Below are 19,580 nucleotides of genomic sequence, written 5' to 3'. Positions count from 1 at the left end.
TGAAGTTCTCTGATTATTCATCCTTGGAACTCTTCCACCCTCTTTCACAATCCTGGGTCTGCAGCATATTAGCTGCTTGTGAAAATACATTCACAGCGCACATGGAGGGAGCACTCAGTGCTTCAGAGTTCATAAGAGATCTCTTTCCCTCTGCCTCCACTTTCAGAAGGATATATGCACTTATACTTGCAAATGTGTCATAGTATCCCCCTCAGCTTCTACTAATACCATGTGCCCTCAAACCCATGCCTGCTGAATGTCCCTGTGGTCACACCATTTCTGTTCCTTGCCAGCTTGACAGTCCGAGCCTGGAAGCCTTGCTGAATGGCAGGCTCTGGGGCTGAAACTTGTCCCTTTCTGTAGCTTTTGTCTTTTACCCATTCTCAGCAGTTTCAGCACAGAAAGACTACTTCCTGCACTCCAACAGTTCTGTGCCCTACTTTGTGTCTCTTCTTCAGAAAAGAGGACTGGTGCAGAGAAGAAGAGTTTTGGAAGAGAGAAAATTTAGCAAACACTAGTCATGCTTTCAACTGCATGGTCATATTTCACACAGCATGTAGAAACTGTAGCAGTAGCAGGAAGGCATAAAACATGAGGAAAAGCTCGTGGAACTCAGACTGTTAAGAAACAACCACAAAATCCATGCAGGTACCCAGGTGGATACAACGTGTGGCTGGAAACACCAACCATCAGCTTTAGAAATGTTCCAAGTCTACAAGCCACTGTACAGATTTTCTTAGACAAATAGACACAGAATCTTTTCACTCATATAATAATCAGAGAACTTCAAGCAGACACTGTGTAACAGGAAAATCCCAAACTGAGCTTTACTCAGTGTACTTTTTCCTATGCAAATCTTTTTGTGGACAGGAAATTAAAAATAAATAAATAAAAAAAAATTGCAAAGTATGAACAAATAGAAGTGCATCAAAGATATCTATCATCAATTTCTCCTTCAGTTAGAGGTAGCTTCCAGGGTACTGAACTTTTGTCAATCAAGTAGGTGGAAAAAAAAAAAAGAAAAAAAAAAAAGAAAAGAAAACCACAAGTGAGATAATACAGGTCATTTCCGAAGTTTTAAGAGATAAAGTGATCATGAGTACCCCAAAGCTGGAATAGAAAACTGAACTGCAAACCTGCAAACCCCATGAGGTGGCTAAGACACTACTCGTCAGCCTGTATTTCATATTACTTTGAGGATGCAGCATTTCTTTCTACACTGAGGTCTTATAAGGAATAATTGTATAAGGTAAAGATATTCCAGTAACGGAACCACATAAGCCACAGGAAAAATAATAAAAAGGTTCTTGAAACAGAAACTCTTTTGTGCAACATGGCAACTGGGAGCTCTAAGCATTTAAAGTTTCCTGAGAAATGCAGACTGACTTCTGTGGGGAAGTTCACAATTTGTGAAATGATTTTAAACCTAGCTTACAACCACTTTTGTGTCCTGCCTCCCATAATCATTTTGCATTGCTTCTGTGAAAAGAGACCTGTAACTTAATTTGCCTTTTGTCCTGAGGTTGTCCCTGAGGTTGCTGGACCCAGAAACTGAGTGGGTCCTCACTAACCAGCTGCAGACCCCAGCCATGCTTTGAACCTATGCCAGGGAGACACCTCAGAACACAGCGGGATCCCTATATATTGTTTTCTGTGGAAAATAAACCTCACTTTGAGGGCTAAAATGATATTCTTCCTCTATTCAGATTCTCAGTATGAGTGCCTAGAAATCCAGAACTGGAAGGAGTGACACGGTCCATGCCTCCTTTGAGCCTGGAGAGAACCTTAAAAGGTTAGTTAATTAAAAGTTCAAGTGTTTGTCCAAATTGAGGTTATTATGCTACATGAATTAGTTCACACTTTCACGCTTATGGTGGAGTAACTGGATGGAAACTGAGAATCAAAACATAAAGTTTTAATTGCTTGTGAAATTGAATTCATATCAGCAGTATCATCGGGTTGTTCTGTGCATCTTAATGCCACAGCTTCGATGTCATGCTATAACGACAATTTAAACATATTAATGTGTCTATAGTTAAAAGAAAACAGAGAGTACATCTGAGCTGACAATATGGGCTATGTGAGCTCAGGCAGACCTACAGCTCTGGGCTATCCCTTTCATGACTTGGGGTTTAACATGGCACAGTTAATGTTAAATCTTTTCGTGTAAGATGTTTTCTGTAACACCCATGAGTCCGTTTGTCCAATGTCTCTGAAAGACCATGGGTCTCTTGCATTTTCTGTTCACTAAGGTGCTTGTTTTAATTTAATAAAGACATGTTGAATCATTTCTTGTTTAGTTTTCACTGTACAGATGGAGAAAAGACAACAACAAAAACACCATTAATATCTCCCATGTGTTTGTTCAGAGCAATAATCTTAATAAAAAAGCTGGTCTGCAGCTGTCATTATGTGGAAGTACAAGAAAAAGTGCTGGATTCTGCACCTGGGAAGGGGCAACCCTGGCTGAACTTAGACTGGGGGATGAGATGCTGGAGATCAGCTCCGCAGAGAGGGATCTGGGGGTTGTGGTCGACAGCAAGCTGAACATGAGCCAGCAGTGTGCCCTGGTGGCCAGGAGGGCCAACCGTACCCTGGGGTGCATCAAGCACGGCATCGCTAGTTGGTTGAGGGAAGTGATTGTCCCGCTCTACTCTGCGCTGGTGCGGCCTCACCTCGAGTGCTGTGTGCAGTTTCAGGTGCCACAGTATAAGAAAGATGTAAAACTGTTACAGAGTGTCCAAAGGAGGACTATGAAGATGAAGGATCTGGAGTGCAAGACATATGAGAAGGGGCTGAGGGCCCTTGGTTTGTCCAGCCCAGAGCAGAGCAGGCAGAGGGGAGGCCTCATGGCGGCCTGCAGCTCCCTCACGAGGGGAGGGGAGGGGCAGGCGCTGAGCTCTGCTCTCTGGGGACAGCAACAGGACCTGAGGGAATGGCATGGAGCTGGGACAGGGGAGGGTCAGGCTGGGGGTTAGGGAAAGGTTCTGCACCCAGAGGGTGGTTGGGCACTGGGACAGGCTCCCCAGGGCAGTGGTCATGGCACCGAGCCTGATGGAATTCAAGAAGCATTTGGACAATGCTCTCAGACACATGGTCTGAGTTTTTAGGTGGCCCTTTAGGGACCCAGGAGTAGGACTCGATGGTCTTTGTGGGTCCCTTCCTACTCGGGATATTCTGTGATTCTATGAAGTGACAGCTAAGTTTACCCCAGCAGATATCTGGGGTATATATGCTATCATTCCAGCTGTCCATGTATGCATCAGGTATTCACATCTCAGTATGGTAAGTATGATACAGACTATCTTCAATATGCCTTTTCCTATACAAAAGTCATGCACATTCATTTGAGCCAATTAGATGTGTATTCCCATTATAATGCCTGCAGTGATGAGAAATCCCTGCAGAATATAATTTCATTTGTATATCTATACTTACTGTTTGCAGATCTGATCCCAAGTCCATAACCAGAGAACTCTGCTACTTTACAAGGACTTTGATTTAGATCCTAACCAGAAGTCAGAAAACATAATAAAAACATAATAAAAACTCTTTTCAGCTTAGAAACACTCACAAAAATGCCAAATGCATTACCTTAGGCTAAGATCTACTCGTCACAAACAGAACAGGATCTGTATCTTCACTTCATTGTTTCTTTCTTGGGTGACAGGTCTAACTTCCAGTGAAGCATGCAGAGCTGTGGCTGGTCCTTTAAAATATGCTCATGACTGAGTACATTACTGAAGCCCTTTTATTTGTTAAAGATTAAAATGTCCTGTGTACAAACTTGTGCAGTGCCAATACTGTAGCTCACAGGCAGCACACTGTCTCGCTTTTATGACTCCTAAGAATTATTGCTGTGTTTGGGAAAGAGCCAAAGTAGAAGAGAAAGCCCTGTTCAGATGATAACCCCTTCATTATGCTGCATCATTTACTGACTTGTATCCTTTAGGAAGTCCAAACAGGAAACCAAGCCAGCCGTGTTTGTATGAAGCAGCAGAACATAAGGCTTTGTTATGCTATGATAACCAGGAAGTAACACATTAGGTTGTTTTAACTTCACTCTCTTACTTGTCCACTGAGTAAGTGAACGACTTAGGCACAGACTCATGGCTTTAATATTTAAAGTAGATCTGAAACCTTTTCATATCTTCTCTCCAGTGTGCTACCTTCCCACTTTCCTTTACGTTGATGTACACAGATAAGACATTATTTGACATCATGCTGATTTTATATCTCTTTTCAGTGAAGCTAATCCTCATTTTTCAAGCAGTTGCTGATTAAAGTCAGATGATTTGTTCTGCACGGTAGCTTATGGGTTAACAAAACTGAAACTGTCACTTGCTAGAGCCAATGAGGCAGACAAAGAGAGACCTAAGGCCAAATAAAGGGGCCATCCAGCCCCGGTGGCAATCTCACGTTTATGACTTTTGCTGCAAATACTTGTAAAAACATTATCTGAATAAGGTAAATACAGTTTGTTTATATTTGTCATACTCTTCTATTTTCCAGTAATAGTGTTTCAGGCATCCTGTCTGCAAAAGGTCATGCCCAGATTGTCATATTCATTAGTGACTAATTAACTCTATCACTTTGTCTAGTCCCTTTCTGAACTTCTTATATTTTGTTGCCTCTGCAACATTCAGTGAATATTACCTGCAGTTTAATCATTAAATAGTAAAGGCACACTCTTATTAAAAAGCGATTAAAACCCTTTACTACTCTTTCTTAATCTGCCCCTCAATAATTTAGCTAGGCACCATTCACTCTGCTTATGTGAGAAAGCATGAACACATCTTTTCCTGCTCACTTTCTCCATTACTATTAGTGACTCAGAGGAACCTCACGGCATTTCCAAGCTGCAGAGCCTTGTAGCTAAGCCAGCCCATACCACCATCCTGTGCGGCACCCTTCTCTGTGCTGTATTTCATTGGTGATGAAAGGACACAAAAGACATGCTCTTTCCAAGATGTTGGTGTGCCTGCTTTGGTATAATCACCTAAAGTTACTCATTGAGAGATTTGAATTTAAATCTCTCTTTTATCAGTAAGAAGATTTAGTAAGATCCTTCCATAGCTCTCCCAACATGTTTCAATGAATATGACTAGCCTAACAATTCTGTAGCTGGCACAAAGTCAGTCATCTCACTACTATTCACATCACCTTTTTGTGAGCAGCATGCTGGAAGTCCTAGATCCCAGCAGAGATGTCAGTAGGATCCCCCTGAGCACTCTCCTGGCAGGTGAGCAGCACCAGCTACATAAATCAGTGTAAGTCAGCTGATGGAATATGCTATCACTTTTACTTAACAGCACTCAAAGGAAATTGTGGACTAAAGTACTCCTGTCAGCAGTGGGAGTGAAGGAGGATGCCGCACCCTTGCAGGTTCCCCTGTAGGACTCTGGCCCTTAGGGGGCGAGGGTTTAACCTAGAAAAGAGAAGACTCTGGGGAGGCCTTATAGCAACCTCCCAGTACTTAAAGGGGTCCTACAGGAAAGATGGGGAGAGGCTCTTTGTCAGGGAGTGTAGTGATAGGACATGGGGTAATAAAGTCAAAGTAAAAGAGGGTAGGTTTGGATTATGTATTAGGAAGAAACTCTTCACTCAGAGGGTGGTGAGGCACTGGCACAGGTTGCCCAGAGAAGCTGTGGATGCCCCATCCCTGGAGGTGCTCAAGGCCAGGCTGGATGGGGCTTTGGGCAGCCTGGTCTGGTGGGAGGTGTCCCTGCCGATGGCAGGGGGTTGGAACTGCATGGTCTTTAAGGTCCCTTCCAACCCAAAGCATTCTGTGATTCTCTGATTCCATTCCAGAAGAATGAAAGCAGTTTGAAGCTAGAAATGATCAGACTTTGAAACTTGTCCCAGATTCAGTTGGAGATCAGCTCTGTTGTACTTCAGATCATGAAAGAAATTCTTGCTAGACAGACAAGAGAAAGGTGTGACATGCAATATCAGAAGCATCGTAGAAATTGCATTCCCATGGCACCTCGGAGCTCAGTGATCACAGTGATAATTAAGCCACTCTAATGTGAATTGTAGCCATCCTACAGCTAAAATGCGTACAAGTGTTAAGTTTGGTGTTACAAGAAATACTGGTGTTTCACACTGGTACATTCTAGCCTATTTCAGCCACTAAGCTGCTCCTCTTTTGTGTCAGCAATATTCCAGATATTACAGGTTGTGAATGAATTCTCAGGCTGAAGATGCCAAATAAGTTTTGAAAATGTTGCTCCTTCTGATTGTGTTATCAGCACAGACTGGGAGGAAATAAAAAAAAAAAAAAATCAGTGGGAATCCACACATTCCTAACAATTCCTTGAACTTGGACATGAACAAGAAGAGCAGAGACAGGAGAAGGACATGAACTCTCTGAAGGTTCTTCCTGGAAATTAATTTCACCAAAATTAACTCATCTTAAGAATAAGTTTAAGTTTTAATAAATTGTTATTTTCCAGTGGCTAAAGTTTTAATAATGAAAGCCCTGTTCTTCTCTACTTACACTGGCCCCTACAATAGTAAAGGAAAATTTGCCATCTTACTATATGAAGTTGCCTAATTAAGTAATTTCCTTTCTCTCTGCCATTTTTAAAGCACATACTGTCAGAACAGCTTTAATTTGAGCCTGACTGTACCAATACTTACTCATTGCACTAAATATGTAACCAAAAAAGACGATCCTAATTGCATAAACACTGAAGTCAGCTTCTTGTGCCTTTGCAGAGACTGTCAAAACAGAAAAGTCCTCTCCCTATTTTTACCATTTATTTCATTTGACAGTGACATACAGAAGAGAAAAAATGAACTGAGGGATGATTTGCTGTTTCAAATGTTGACTATCAGGACCTTAAATGAGCCACAACAAAACCAAAGCTCTGGCTTGCAATAACATGCAAACCACAAATAATCCCATGTTACAGCAGGTAAAGCCTACCAGGAGCATCAGTCACTTGTCCTTGAGGAAGAAATATCTCTTTCTCTTGCTTACCTACACAAATGTAGTAGAAACTTAGCAGTAAAATATGTCAAGGGCTGGTAAGGAAAAGTGGGAAGCTGCCAGGCCCACATTATAGAAGCAGAAATCAAGTGCAGGCTTGCTCTTCTGCAAACTTATTGTCACATATCCCATTCATAACGTAATCTGCTGATGCTGCAGATTTCATTGTGCATACACATACAGAATAAGAGCCTTAAGTTGGTGGCAGCTTTGCCCTTGTTTCAAATGGGAATAGGATTGCACTCTGCTTTATGCCTCAGGCATCGTTTCCTAAAAACTATGCATGCCATTCAGGTTCAGTGTGGCACCTGCTCACACGTCATTCCAGTGAAAGCAAGCAAGACTTGCTTTCTGGTAGCTGACTGCATACACTAATTACTGAGACAAACCTTTAGACCCTTCCTGTGCAAGAATTGCTTTGGCAAGCTGTTCTCCAACATGAGGCCTGTTTGTTGTTTTTTTTCTGAGCATTTTGTGCAAGGGTTTTGGCCAAATGGGTTTACTGGAAAAGACAGTGACAATTCTCAAAAACATTCATCCAAAATAATAACTGTCACAGGTCACAACCAAATGCTTTTCAGGAAAATTCCCCCCCCAGAATGTCATTTGCTTTTTAAATTCACTTTTGAAAGCCAGGCTCAGTACACAGCTCCCCTTCACACAGGAAGGAGCCACGTATCCCAGTGAAGTATGCATGTCTCCCACACTGCTTCCTTTACTTACAGACCTGATCTGCTTCTGCCTGACGTTGTTGGAAAGGTTCCCATTGCCTGCAGGGAGATGTCAATGGAAAATTGGAGGTTCACTGTTGTTGTAAATAGCTTTGAAGACACCCAGAAGTATACATATTTGCATAAAGGAAAATGAGTATCTCCTTTGCTTCATACTCTGTAAAGTAAAGAAGGTAGCCCTGATTCTACCTGGGATACTAATTCAACAGAAATAATAACTAACTGTGAGACTACTAGCATATATAGATCCTGTGTAAACTAGAGCCCACAATAACAATCCAAAATTGCTCTTGAGAATCCCAGGCTCAGCTGGAAACTTGTTCACAGTTTTTGCTGGAGATGTTTCAGCTGGTTTTCAGGAAGACAAAATTCTCAGCCCTTATTAACTCCAAGTCTTTCCTGACCTGTCTCTGAGCTCATGTATCCACTGAGTCCATAGTCTGAAGAGCAATGGCATTGAAGCTAGGCAATACTAAGCAAAAAACAAACAAACAAACAAAAACAAACAAACAAAACCAAACAAACAAACAACAAAACACCACCCTAGGTTCTGACTGAAAAACTATTGTTATCCGTACTCTGATCATCCTGCTGGCAGCCTGTCTTCCTTTCCTCCAGGCACTGCCTCTTTCCAGATCACAGTTCCAGGCATGAGCTTCTAAATTGTTTTTTCATTCCACTCTAAGTCCTTCTTTGCTTTGGGCAGGGTTGTTTTTCCCACGCCTAGCTGCAACTAGCACAATGTGAAGAGTGCTGTATCACAAGTATTTAATCACATACTAATGCCAAACCTGTCAAAGTGGCATCTCCCTGTCTCAGCTCCTTCAAAAGTAATGCAGCTTCTGAAAAACACAGCCCAAGAAGTTTCTGAGTCAAGCAGGGCTGGGGTAGAGCAGTACTTGAATGACAGGCAAGTTTAGGTCAGCACCAATCAACAGACAAGGGATGAACTGAAAAGGAGGATGCAGACACTGAAGAATAGTTGCAGGCTGTCAGAAACGAAGAAAGAGCTTCTCATCCCACTGTGTTTCAGGTCTGAGCCAATTAGTCTCAGGCCAAATTCCCCCTCAACAGTTAGTCTTCGGCCAAATCGCTACTGAATTTTATGCCATGATCTTTTTTTTTTATCTTTTTTTTTTCTTTTTTTATTATTATTTTTAAGAGAAAAGTTGACGAAAACTCCGGGATCTTCCCCAGCACACTCCGCTGCCATCTGCATGGCTGAGTCAAAAACTGCTCCATGTTCTCACACTTTGTTCTTTCAACTGCTGCTGGCGGGGGAACATAGGACAAAGCTCAGCTGCCACTTACTGGAAAACTCACCCAGCCTTTGAGTAATCCTTAGCGGCATTTCAGTCCTCTGTAGCCCAGCCCTGTCTGGATGCCAAGCCTTGTACTTTCAACTGGTATGTTCAGCAGGGATGTGCAGGGAAAGTAGTCTCCGTCTCCTGTTTTCCCATTGCAGAGCTTTTCCAGAACAGCCTCTTTTGGCCCGTCAGTCCAACATGCAGGTTGAAGGCATGGCATTTTTATCTGCGCTCGGATGGGAGCCTGTGGTTTGTACCATCTTATAGCCACCAGCCAGCCTTTGCCACATGACCCTTGAGGAAGGGTGGTGGGCAGGGGAGGAAAACTTCTTCCTCCTCTTCACACCAATCGTATCTCTCCCTAAAATATAATTCAAGTTTTTTCCAGCTGGTTTTCAACTTTGATGTGTAAAAGTCCCACAAATCAACTAAGAGTGACAGATAAATTTTTAAAAAGGGAAAAAAATTATTTTATTAAGGGACTTTGCATTAAAATTAGCTGTATTAGGAAAAGTTCCTGCAATTATCTAATTAGCAACGATATTTCTCATGGCTACATAACTGTGAGAAAGGTTAGAGATGTCTGCTTTGGCTATGGCCTTGTAGTTCTGAACTACAAATTTCAGATTTTTATTTTTTTGAAACAGTATTTAATTGCTTTTCCCTTTCATTTCTACCATGTAATATCGGGACATTTACAGTGTATGTAACAGAATATGTAAATATCTTTATTTGAAACACTTTACAAAGTTACAGCAGGACAAGCAGAAGCTAAATTCAATAGAAAATCTTTGAGTAACTTTGCAGAAGCCAAATGCAGTAGAAAATCCTTGAGCAACTTTGATGGACTGCATGATTGCTGAAAGTGTCAATGTCAGTATCTTAAATTGTTCATTAACTTGCTGCTGACGTCCAAACTCCTGCAGCCAAAACAACCATTGTATGAATCACACCAAAAAAAAAAAAAAAACAAACAGTGAAGAAACTGAAAAAAACAGTGAGGAAAACTGAAGTGTTTTCCTGGTTAAAACAAATAACATACATTAGAAGCTTACACAGAAAAAAAAAAAAAGAAAAGAAAAAAAAAAAAAGAAAAACAAACTGTTAAACAAAGGTGGGTTTGGAAGTGCAAAAGGACAAAGTTGATTATATAACTATACTGCTATTTGTTCTGTGAACCTGAACTAAAATTGAATTAAATGTTTATATAAAATGCCCACAGACCTAGAGAGGCAGCATAGAGAAGAGGTGCTAAAGTTAATTTTACATATTTATCTTTGCAAACATCATTAAAGGTTCCAAAGTACTTCCTGGATTTTAAGCCACACTGTGTTCAACCATTCAGCAGTGAAATGCAGTCTCAGGTTACCAAAAGTGAACATGATGTTTCTGTGAAGAGATTAAACCAAGTATCCGTCCTTACCCACAGCTAAAGGGGAAATTTGGCCTGCTGTAATGTACTCAGCTCTCCCTTGCAGAGTTAGTTTCTTTTTTTGTTCACTTAAACTTTTCTGTTTAAGAATTGTTTCCAGTATACCAAACTCAGATGGATTAATAGGGTGACAACTAATCAAAAATTTCTTTACTTAGGTGCATGAAGAGAAAAGATTAACTCTAAAGTAGACTACCAGCTCTGTGTTGGAGCTACAGAAAGAAACCTGTCAAAGGATTGGACATGTTAAACTCATGCATGGGTAAATTGCTGCCTGTGGAAAGACTACACAAACCCTTGCAGAGGAACTTGGAGGAAAAGGCTGGGATGTAGCTTGGAGGGGCTTCACAAGGTCATATGATCTGTGTACTTGTCCTGAAGCAAAGCCAGAAGATATGCAACACACTGAAGGATATTTAACATATTTGTAAAGATTTCATAGTCCTCATGATAGCCTCTTTCTGGGTTTAAGCTAGAAAAACTTGCTTCCTCCCTAGGTGTCGGACCCTGCACTTGCCTTTGTTGAACTTGGTGAGGTTTCCCACTGCCCAGTGCTTCAGCCTGCCCAGGCCCCTCTGAATGGCAGCTCAGCCCTCTGGGGTATCAGCCACTCCTCCCAGTTTTGTGCCATCAGCAAACTTGCTGCGGGTGCACTCTATTCCATCATCCAGGTCACCGATGAATAAATTGAACAGGACTGGATCCAGTATGTACCCTTTGGGGACACTGCTGTGACAGCTTGTCCTAATCCAGTGAACATGGAAAACAACTGTTCACTGTCTTCTTGCCATTTTGGAAGTCTGTTATCAATAACACCTCAGTCTTTTCTTACATTAGCAAATTTAATTGTTTAAATTTATTCCCAATAAATCTTATTTTCCAAAACTCATTTTCATGTATCTCTTCTGGATTGTCTCTAATTTATGTGCACCTTTCTCAAAAAGTGTTTCCAACTGGATAAAGCCTGAATCTCAGATGAGGTCTTCCCACTAAGAATAGCGTGAAGTAAATACCTCCCATGTTATACAAAAAAAGAACCCTGTTAGTACTTGTCAATACAAATTGTCTGTGTTGCAAGTGTTTTGCATTACTGACTCATTCAAATTTCTGCTGGACTTTGTCTTCCATATGCCTTGTAGAGCCTCTATTGCTTAATCGGTTCCCCAAATACCACCAAGTTTTTTTTACTAGTATTTTCCTTTCTTGGGCTTATCGTTATCAGTTTTGTACTATTACCTCCCCCCCCCCCCCCCCATATCAGTTTAACTTTGACCTTTGTTGTTTGTCTTCAATGTGCTTCCACCCTATCTTACTTATTTGACATATGAATTCATTAAGTTATTCCCTAGTCTATCACCAGCATTACTAACTTAAATAAGATTAAGCAGAATTAAACCATTTCCAGGGATTAAATTTGCAACATTGCCTTGAAATATCCTGTTTGACAGAAATTTTTTGGTGATTACTCCATGAATATGCTTTTCCAATAGCTGAGTGTCAGCCTTACATTCCCATCATCTTAACCACATTTCCCTAGTTTACTTATGACAATCCTCAAACCCCTTATTAAATCTGAGATAAATCACAGCTGCTGCTTTCTCTTTAACACTGTAACTTATCCTAGAAAACAGGAAACTGAACTAGTATGGCATGCTTTGGTATTGGCATACCCACCTTATTTTTAATCAGCTTTTTACCTCTTACATGTGCTCTTTTTCCTTAGATATTCCTTGGAAGTTCTTCCAAAGATATGCTACCTGTCTGACTTACATTGATTCAAGGCCTCCTTCCTTCATTTATGATGCTATTGTTTTGTAGTCTCCGATAACTCAAATTAATGTCCACCCTCTGACTGGACTGAATTTCAAACAGATTTAATTACTCTCCATTATCTATTAACTTCCTCTGTATCTACAACACAAAGTTGCCACTAACACATCCCCAGAACTTGATGGATCATCTGTATCCTCATCTGTTTCTTTCTCAACAGATATTTGAATAGTCCAGACCGCTACTTACCTCTGCTGTTACTGTGAGACTGAATCTCTTCTTTTCCATTTTTATTTTTGCCTAAAAACGCTGAACAAGTCTGCCTTCCCTCTCTTTCTGGACTTGAGAAGAATCGTAAACAATCTGAATGTGCAGACCTCTCTTGTGCCTTTCTCGGCCTCTCCTTTATCTTTGTATATTGGCATTCTAGTATAAACTAGAGACTTTGTTATGAGTGGAGATTACACTAAAACATTTTACAGTATAACATTTAAAAGAGAAGAGAAAGAATTGCATGAAAATGCAGAATAAAGTCACAAAGAATATAGGATAAACCATATGTTACATATATATATAGCGTATGTATATATATAATGGAATAAATTCAAAAATAATCTCTTTTATTTGAAACAATGGAACAATAAACACTAGCTCGAAACCAGATTGTCCTGGTTTCAGGTAGGACAGAGTTAATTTCCCTCCTAGTAGCTGGCAGGGTGCTATGTTTTGGATTAGGATGAGAAGAGCGCTGATAACATGCTGATGTTTTAATTGTTGTAGAGCAATGCTTACACCAAGCCAAGGACTTTTCAGCTTCTCGCTCTGTCCTGCTAGCGAGCAGGCTGGGGGTGCAGCAGGAGCTGGGAGGGGACAGACCCAGGACAGCTGACCCAAACTGGCCAAAGGGGTATTCCATACCATCTGACGTCATGCTGAACAATATATAGGGGTGGCTAGCCGGGGTGGGGGGGCCGGCTGCTCGGGGATAGGCTGGGCATCGGTCAACGGGTGGTGAGCAATTGCATTGTGCATCACTTTGTACACATTATTACTATTATTATTATTATTATTATTATTGTTATTATTTTCCCTGTCTTAATAAACTGTCCTTATCTCAACTCACAGGCTTCACTTTCCCGTTTCTCTCCCCCATCCCGGAGAGGGAGGGGGGAGGGTGAGCGAACGGCTGTGTGGTGTTTGGCTGCCAGCCGGGCTAAACCACAACAGTCAATTTGGCGCCCAACGTGGGGCACGAAGGGTTGAGATATCGACAGATTTGACCCGAGTGTGTTAAACTAAAATTGGTATAAGTATTCGACCTGCTTAATAGTTGCTAGTCACAATGTTGATTGCTTTCATCTCAAGTCTGCTGTACCTGTTTCCCAAATTGAGTTTTATAGCAAGTTACTTTCTGTATGTGCTCCCTGTCATGCTGTTTATCCTTTCTGGGCCCTGGTTCAAGATTGTTATGGTACTGTGTGGTGTAACGATGGCTTATGAAATGATGAAATATCTGGTCATGACTCTAACCTGGTATTTGTACTCAGCACTGTCGTCGACTCTATACTTCGGAAACCATATCTCAGAAACTATTAGCAATTACACCTATTGCCTTTTTTCATCAGGGAGTCAATCTCTGGAGGGGACAGGGGAAGATATTTTCTCCTACCTGTTCACTCTCCCTTCCTCCTTCACCACCCTCTTATCCCCCGAGCTAGTTACGGTAGCTCTCCAAGATGTTGAATATCCTTGGGATACTCAGACCAGCATGTTCTTGTTGTTATGTCTCCTGAATGCGCTTCAGGTTTTGTTTAAGGTTAAACAACTACTTAGGAATCTCATCCGGAGATCTGTCTTGAGGCGGGATATTTGCGAGTGGCAGGGAGTGTGGGAGGATATGGGCAGGTTTCTAGGGCAGTGGGCACCTCCAGTGTTTTGGACGTTCACCCCTGAACAACTGCAAAATCCTAAAAAACTGGTAGAATGCTTGAAAAAAAGGTGTCATGACTCCGGCAGTTCCGAAGTGACACAAATCGCTGTGGCGTGCTGGGGTCTGGCCTGTGCCTATCGAGCTGCAATTGATGCTACTATCAACCTAGTGACAGCTCCCGCAGCCGTTCCAGCTCCAGCTCCCGCAGCCGTCCCGGTTCCAGCTCCCGCAGCCGTTCCAGCTCCAGCTCCCGCAGCCGTCCCGGTTTCGGCTCCTGCAGCCGTTCCAGCTCCCGCAGCCGTTCCAGCTCCAGCTCCCGCAGCCGTTCCAGCTCCAGCTCCCGCAGCCATTCCAGCTCCAGCTCCTGCAGCCGTTCCAGCTCCCGCAGCCGTTCCAGCTCCAGCTCCCGCAGCCGTTCCAGCTCCAGCTCCCGCAGCCGTTCCAGCTCCCGTAGCCGTTCCAGCTCCAGCTCCTGCAGCCGTCCCGGCACCCACAGCCGTTCCAGCTCCCGCAGCCGTTCCCACTCCTGTGGCTGGGTCAGAGAAACGAACTGTAGCAGTGCAAGTTGCCCCTGCAGAGGGTATTCCAACCCCTGTGGCAGACCCTGTGGCTGGGTCGGAGAGGCGAGCTGTAGCAGTGCAAGTTGCCCCTGTAGAAAAGGTGAAAAAATGGTATAGAGACTCAGGTCGTTTAGAACGCAGAAAGTCTTCTGCTAAGTCTGGGCGTGGAGAAGACGAGGCTGGGCCATCAAGTGTGCAGGAGGATGAAGATGAGGATGAGGATGTTGAAAAATCAACAGTAACTACCCGAACCCTATACCAGCGTGAGCTACGAGATGTGCGAAAAGATTTTGGTCGCTGTATAGGTGAACAGCTTGTCACCTGGCTGCTCCGGTGCTGGGACACTGGAGCCAATGGTGTGGCATTAGAGGGCAGGGAAGCCAAGCGGTTGGGATCCCTTGCTAGAGATGCAAGCATTGACAAAGCAATTGGAGATGGAGCACGATCTCACAGCCTCTGGAGGCGTCTCCTGTTAGCTGTGAAGGGAAGGTATCCCTACAAGGAAGAACTTGTATGTCTACCAGTCAAGTGGACCACCATGGAGAAGGGAATCCAGTACCTGAGGGAATTAGCCGTACGGGAAGTAATTTATAAGGACCAGACGTAAAGAATGTGCTCTACACCGCAGCCGGGGAGAATGGTCCCACCTGGAGCCTCTGGCAGAAAGAACCTGGGGAAACTCGAGGTCGACCCCTGGGGTTTTGGAGTCGGGGATACAGAGGATCTGAGGCCCGCTATACTCCAACCGAAAAGGAGATATTGGCAGCATATGAGGGAGTTCGATCTGCTTCGGAAGTGATCGGTACTGAAGCGCAGCTCCTTCTGGCACCCCGACTGCCGGTACTGGGTTGGATGTTCAAAGGAAGGGTCCCCTCTACACATCATGCAACTGATGCTACATGGAGCAAGTGGGTTGCACTGATTACTCAGCGGGCTCGAATAGGAAACCCCAGTCGCCCAGGAATCCTGGAAGTGATTATGGACTGGCCAGAAGGCAAGTACTTTGGGATATCAGCAGAGGAGGAGGTGGTCCGTGCTGAAGAAGCCCCACTGTACAACAAGCTACCAGAAAATGAGAAGAAATACGCCCTGTTCACTGATGGGTCCTGTCGTATGGTGGGAAAGCATCGGAGATGGAAAGCTGCCGTATGGAGTCCTACACGACGAGTTGCAGAAGCTGCTGAGGGAGAAGGTGAATCGAGTCAGTTTGCAGAAGTGAAAGCCGTTCAGCTGGCCTTAGATATTGCTGAACGAGAAAAGTGGCCAGTTCTCTATCTCTACACTGATTCATGGATGGTAGCAAATGCCCTGTGGGGGTGGCTACAGCAATGGAAGCAGAACAACTGGGAACGCCGGGGCAAACCCATCTGGGCTGCTGCATTGTGGCAAGATATTGCTGCCCGGGTAGAGAACCTGGTTGTAAAGGTACGCCATGTAGATGCTCATGTGCCCAAGAATCGGGCTACTGAAGAACATCAAAACAACCAGCAGGTGGATCAGGCTGCTAAGATTGAAGTGGCTCAGGTGGACCTGGACTGGCAACATAAAGGTGAATTATTTATAGCCCGATGGGCCCATGACACCTCAGGCCATCAAGGTAGAGATGCAACATACAGATGGGCTCGTGACCGAGGGGTGGACCTGACCATGGACACTATAGCACAGGTTATTCATGATTGTGAAACATGTGCTGCAATTAAACAAGCCAAACGGTCAAAGCCTCTCTGGTATGGAGGACGATGGCTGAAATACAAATATGGAGAGGCCTGGCAGATTGATTACATCACACTCCCCCAAACCCGCAACGGCAAGCGCCACGTACTTACAATGGTGGAAGCAACCACCGGATGGCTGGAAACATATCCTGTGCCCCATGCCACCGCCCGGAACACTATCCTGGGCCTTGAAAAGCAAGTCCTATGGCGACATGGCACCCCAGAAAGAATTGAGTCAGACAATGGGACTCATTTCCGAAACAACCTTATAGACACTTGGGCCAAAGAACATGGTATTGAGTGGGTGTATCACATCCCTTATCATGCACCAGCCTCCGGGAAAGTTGAACGATACAATGGACTGTTAAAGACTACACTGAAAGCGATGGGTGCTGGGACATTCAAAAATTGGGAAACACATTTGGCAAAGGCCACCTGGTTAGTCAATACTAGAGGATCTGCCAACCGAGCTGGACCTGCCCAATCAAACCTGTTACGCACTGTAGAAGGGGGTAAAGTTCCTGTAGTGCACGTAAGAAACATGCTGGGTAAGACAGTCTGGGCTACTCCTGCCTCAGGAAAAGGCAAGCCCATTCGTGGGATTGCTTTTGCCCAGGGACCTGGATGCACTTGGTGGGTAATGCAAAAGAATGGGGAGGTTCGGTGTGTACCTCAAGGGGACCTAATACTGGGTGAGAATAGCCCATGAGTTGAATTGTAGTATGTTAATTATCATATAACACTGTATGTCATCACTACCATGGTTGCTATATATCATAGATGAAAATGGTGACTAATTAGAAGGTATTGGAAAGAGTGTAACCTGAGCATGACATAAATGGTATGGAATAAGGGGTGGATATCTGTCCTGGTTTCAGGTAGGACAGAGTTAATTTCCCTCCTAGTAGCTGGCAGGGTGCTATGTTTTGGATTAGGATGAGAAGAGCGCTGATAACATGCTGATGTTTTAATTGTTGTAGAGCAATGCTTACACCAAGCCAAGGACTTTTCAGCTTCTCGCTCTGTCCTGCTAGCGAGCAGGCTGGGGGTGCAGCAGGAGCTGGGAGGGGACAGACCCAGGACAGCTGACCCAAACTGGCCAAAGGGGTATTCCATACCATCTGACGTCATGCTGAACAATATATAGGGGTGGCTAGCCGGGGTGGGGGGGCCGGCTGCTCGGGGATAGGCTGGGCATCGGTCAACGGGTGGTGAGCAATTGCATTGTGCATCACTTTGTACACATTATTACTATTATTATTATTATTATTATTATTATTGTTATTATTTTCCCTGTCTTAATAAACTGTCCTTATCTCAACTCACAGGCTTCACTTTCCCGTTTCTCTCCCCCATCCCGGAGAGGGAGGGGGGAGGGTGAGCGAACGGCTGTGTGGTGTTTGGCTGCCAGCCGGGCTAAACCACAACACAGATATTAACTACTAGAGGTTTTTTAATGTTTATTTTGAAAGGCTCTTTTAATGTGGAACATAGCTCTCTGACAGAATCTGTGAGCAGGAAATTAACTAACACATTATATTTCTCACATTTCTTCCATTTTCTCTAATTGTGTCATTATGTAAATACCACTCTTCTTACACAAGTAAATCAGCACCACAAGTTGCAGGAGACTGAGAAAATCTTTGATCTGAAGAACACAATCAGTCTAGTATCTGTTTGGCAGGAAATCTAAAGCTTTCCTAGGGCTTAAAAAAAAAAAAAAAAAAGAGGAGAACAGAGAGACAAGCTGCCAGCTGCTCAGCTGCTGAAATAAATTACAAAACCATTAGATTATCTCATTGCAAAGGAAGGTTGGGAGATAGGTAAGGATGAACAAGGTTGCATAGGGAGCTCTCTAATGAATTTCAAATGCAAAAAAATTGTACAAAAAGTGAGACCTAGGATCAACACCTGTGGGTGTTAATAAATAGTCTGAATTCTCAAAACCAGAAGCTGGCAGAGTTAGGCACAGCTAAGCTATTTCTTCACATGAAGAGAACTTAAGTAGAGACTTAAGTAGAGCCATATTTCCTAATCCATCCTTCCTTTCCATCCTTCCTAAATTCTCCCCATTTCCAGGGACACGGAGATACTTTGCACTCAGGGAGAAGGAGAGAAAGAAGGGCAGGTGAGAGGGAGCCGGACAACTTCCTCAGGGAGGAGCTGGGGGATGAGCCTGCCCCTTACAGTAGGTGTTCGTGGGCAGAACAGAACTGTGACAGTCTCAGGAAATGATTGTTTCTATATCCAGACACATGCAGTCAGTCTCGTTGTGGCACACTTCTGGCACTGAGATTCATTTTCCTCATTATAAAAATCAGCTTAGATGTGGTCTTTCGTTTTCCCAGGAGAATTTTTTCATCCTGTGCACTAGGCAAAGGCAGGAGCCACCAACACCTACAGCTGTTTCAAAGCCCAGCTTTTCAGGCTGCTTCTCAGTGTCAAATGTGTCCGTGTGTCTGAATATCAACCCAGCCCTATCTTCACATCACTCTACTTCTGTGTACATACCAGCACCTAATTACAGGCACTCGAGAAATTTTCAGGACACGTAGAATCAGGCCTGGAGGGTTAGAAAAAAATGGAAATTAGGAGGTGGAGTTGTCTTGACTCTTCATACTGAGGTGCAGGATGTGCAGAATTTAGACACACTGCAAGTTCAAGGAGTCAAAATTCATATTTGAAGAAAAAAAAGGATGTTTCAGTTTGTAGGCATGGTGCAAGTCTGAATAGAGAATGACGGATGGCCTCTGTCTTGAGATTTAGGTGAGAGGAGGTATCTCACTGCCAAACTCAGTCTCTCCTCTGTACCCTGAATATGCAGATGTGCTGTATGTGCACCGTTGAAGGATGCAAGATAAGATTTAAAATGCTTAAGAGTTTCTGCGAAAAAAAGAGCTTGAGAACCTAATGGCCTCCAACATTAGCTTACGCCCTTCCTAGAAAAAGTGTAGGTTTGTCACCAGACAAGGAAGGAAAAGTACCTCTTTATGGGAACTAGGGAGCTATTTTCCAGCTTAAGCAGTCATCAGCTGGCAGATGTTTGTGGAAAAGCTTTCCTTTTCAACTGAGGCCAGGAAAGAAGTGAAGAGATACTGAGTGAGAACATATGGCGTGATTTCATATTGTATCTCTCCGTAG

At 43.4% G+C, this 19,580-nt stretch overlaps 1 protein-coding gene across 11 annotated transcripts in view; it reads right to left on the bottom strand.

The window, feature by feature from the left end:
- Positions 1 to 9,265, bottom strand: part of LOC118253534 (interleukin-1 receptor type 1-like) — a 56,466-nt gene extending 47,201 nt beyond the window's left edge. For 4 of the 11 annotated variants that reach the window (XM_050714664.1, XM_050714659.1, XM_050714668.1 and 1 more), the window contains exons 1-2: positions 3,595 to 3,709; positions 3,439 to 3,508 (exon numbers count right to left, since the gene is read on the bottom strand). The gene's annotated coding sequence lies outside the window, so the exon portion shown is untranslated. Of the gene's footprint in view, positions 1 to 3,438; positions 3,509 to 3,594; positions 3,710 to 9,048 lie in introns of those variants that run through there. The other 7 variants (XM_050714676.1, XM_050714643.1, XM_050714674.1 and 4 more) reach the window with 4 other exon arrangements.
- Between the last annotated feature and the right edge of the window lie 10,315 nt (positions 9,266 to 19,580).

This window comes from Cygnus atratus, chromosome 1 (assembly GCF_013377495.2).
Source record: "Cygnus atratus isolate AKBS03 ecotype Queensland, Australia chromosome 1, CAtr_DNAZoo_HiC_assembly, whole genome shotgun sequence".
NCBI lineage: Eukaryota > Metazoa > Chordata > Aves > Anseriformes > Anatidae > Cygnus > Cygnus atratus.
Note: the sequence above shows the minus strand (reverse complement) of the source record. Positions and strands in the feature narration are given on the sequence as shown.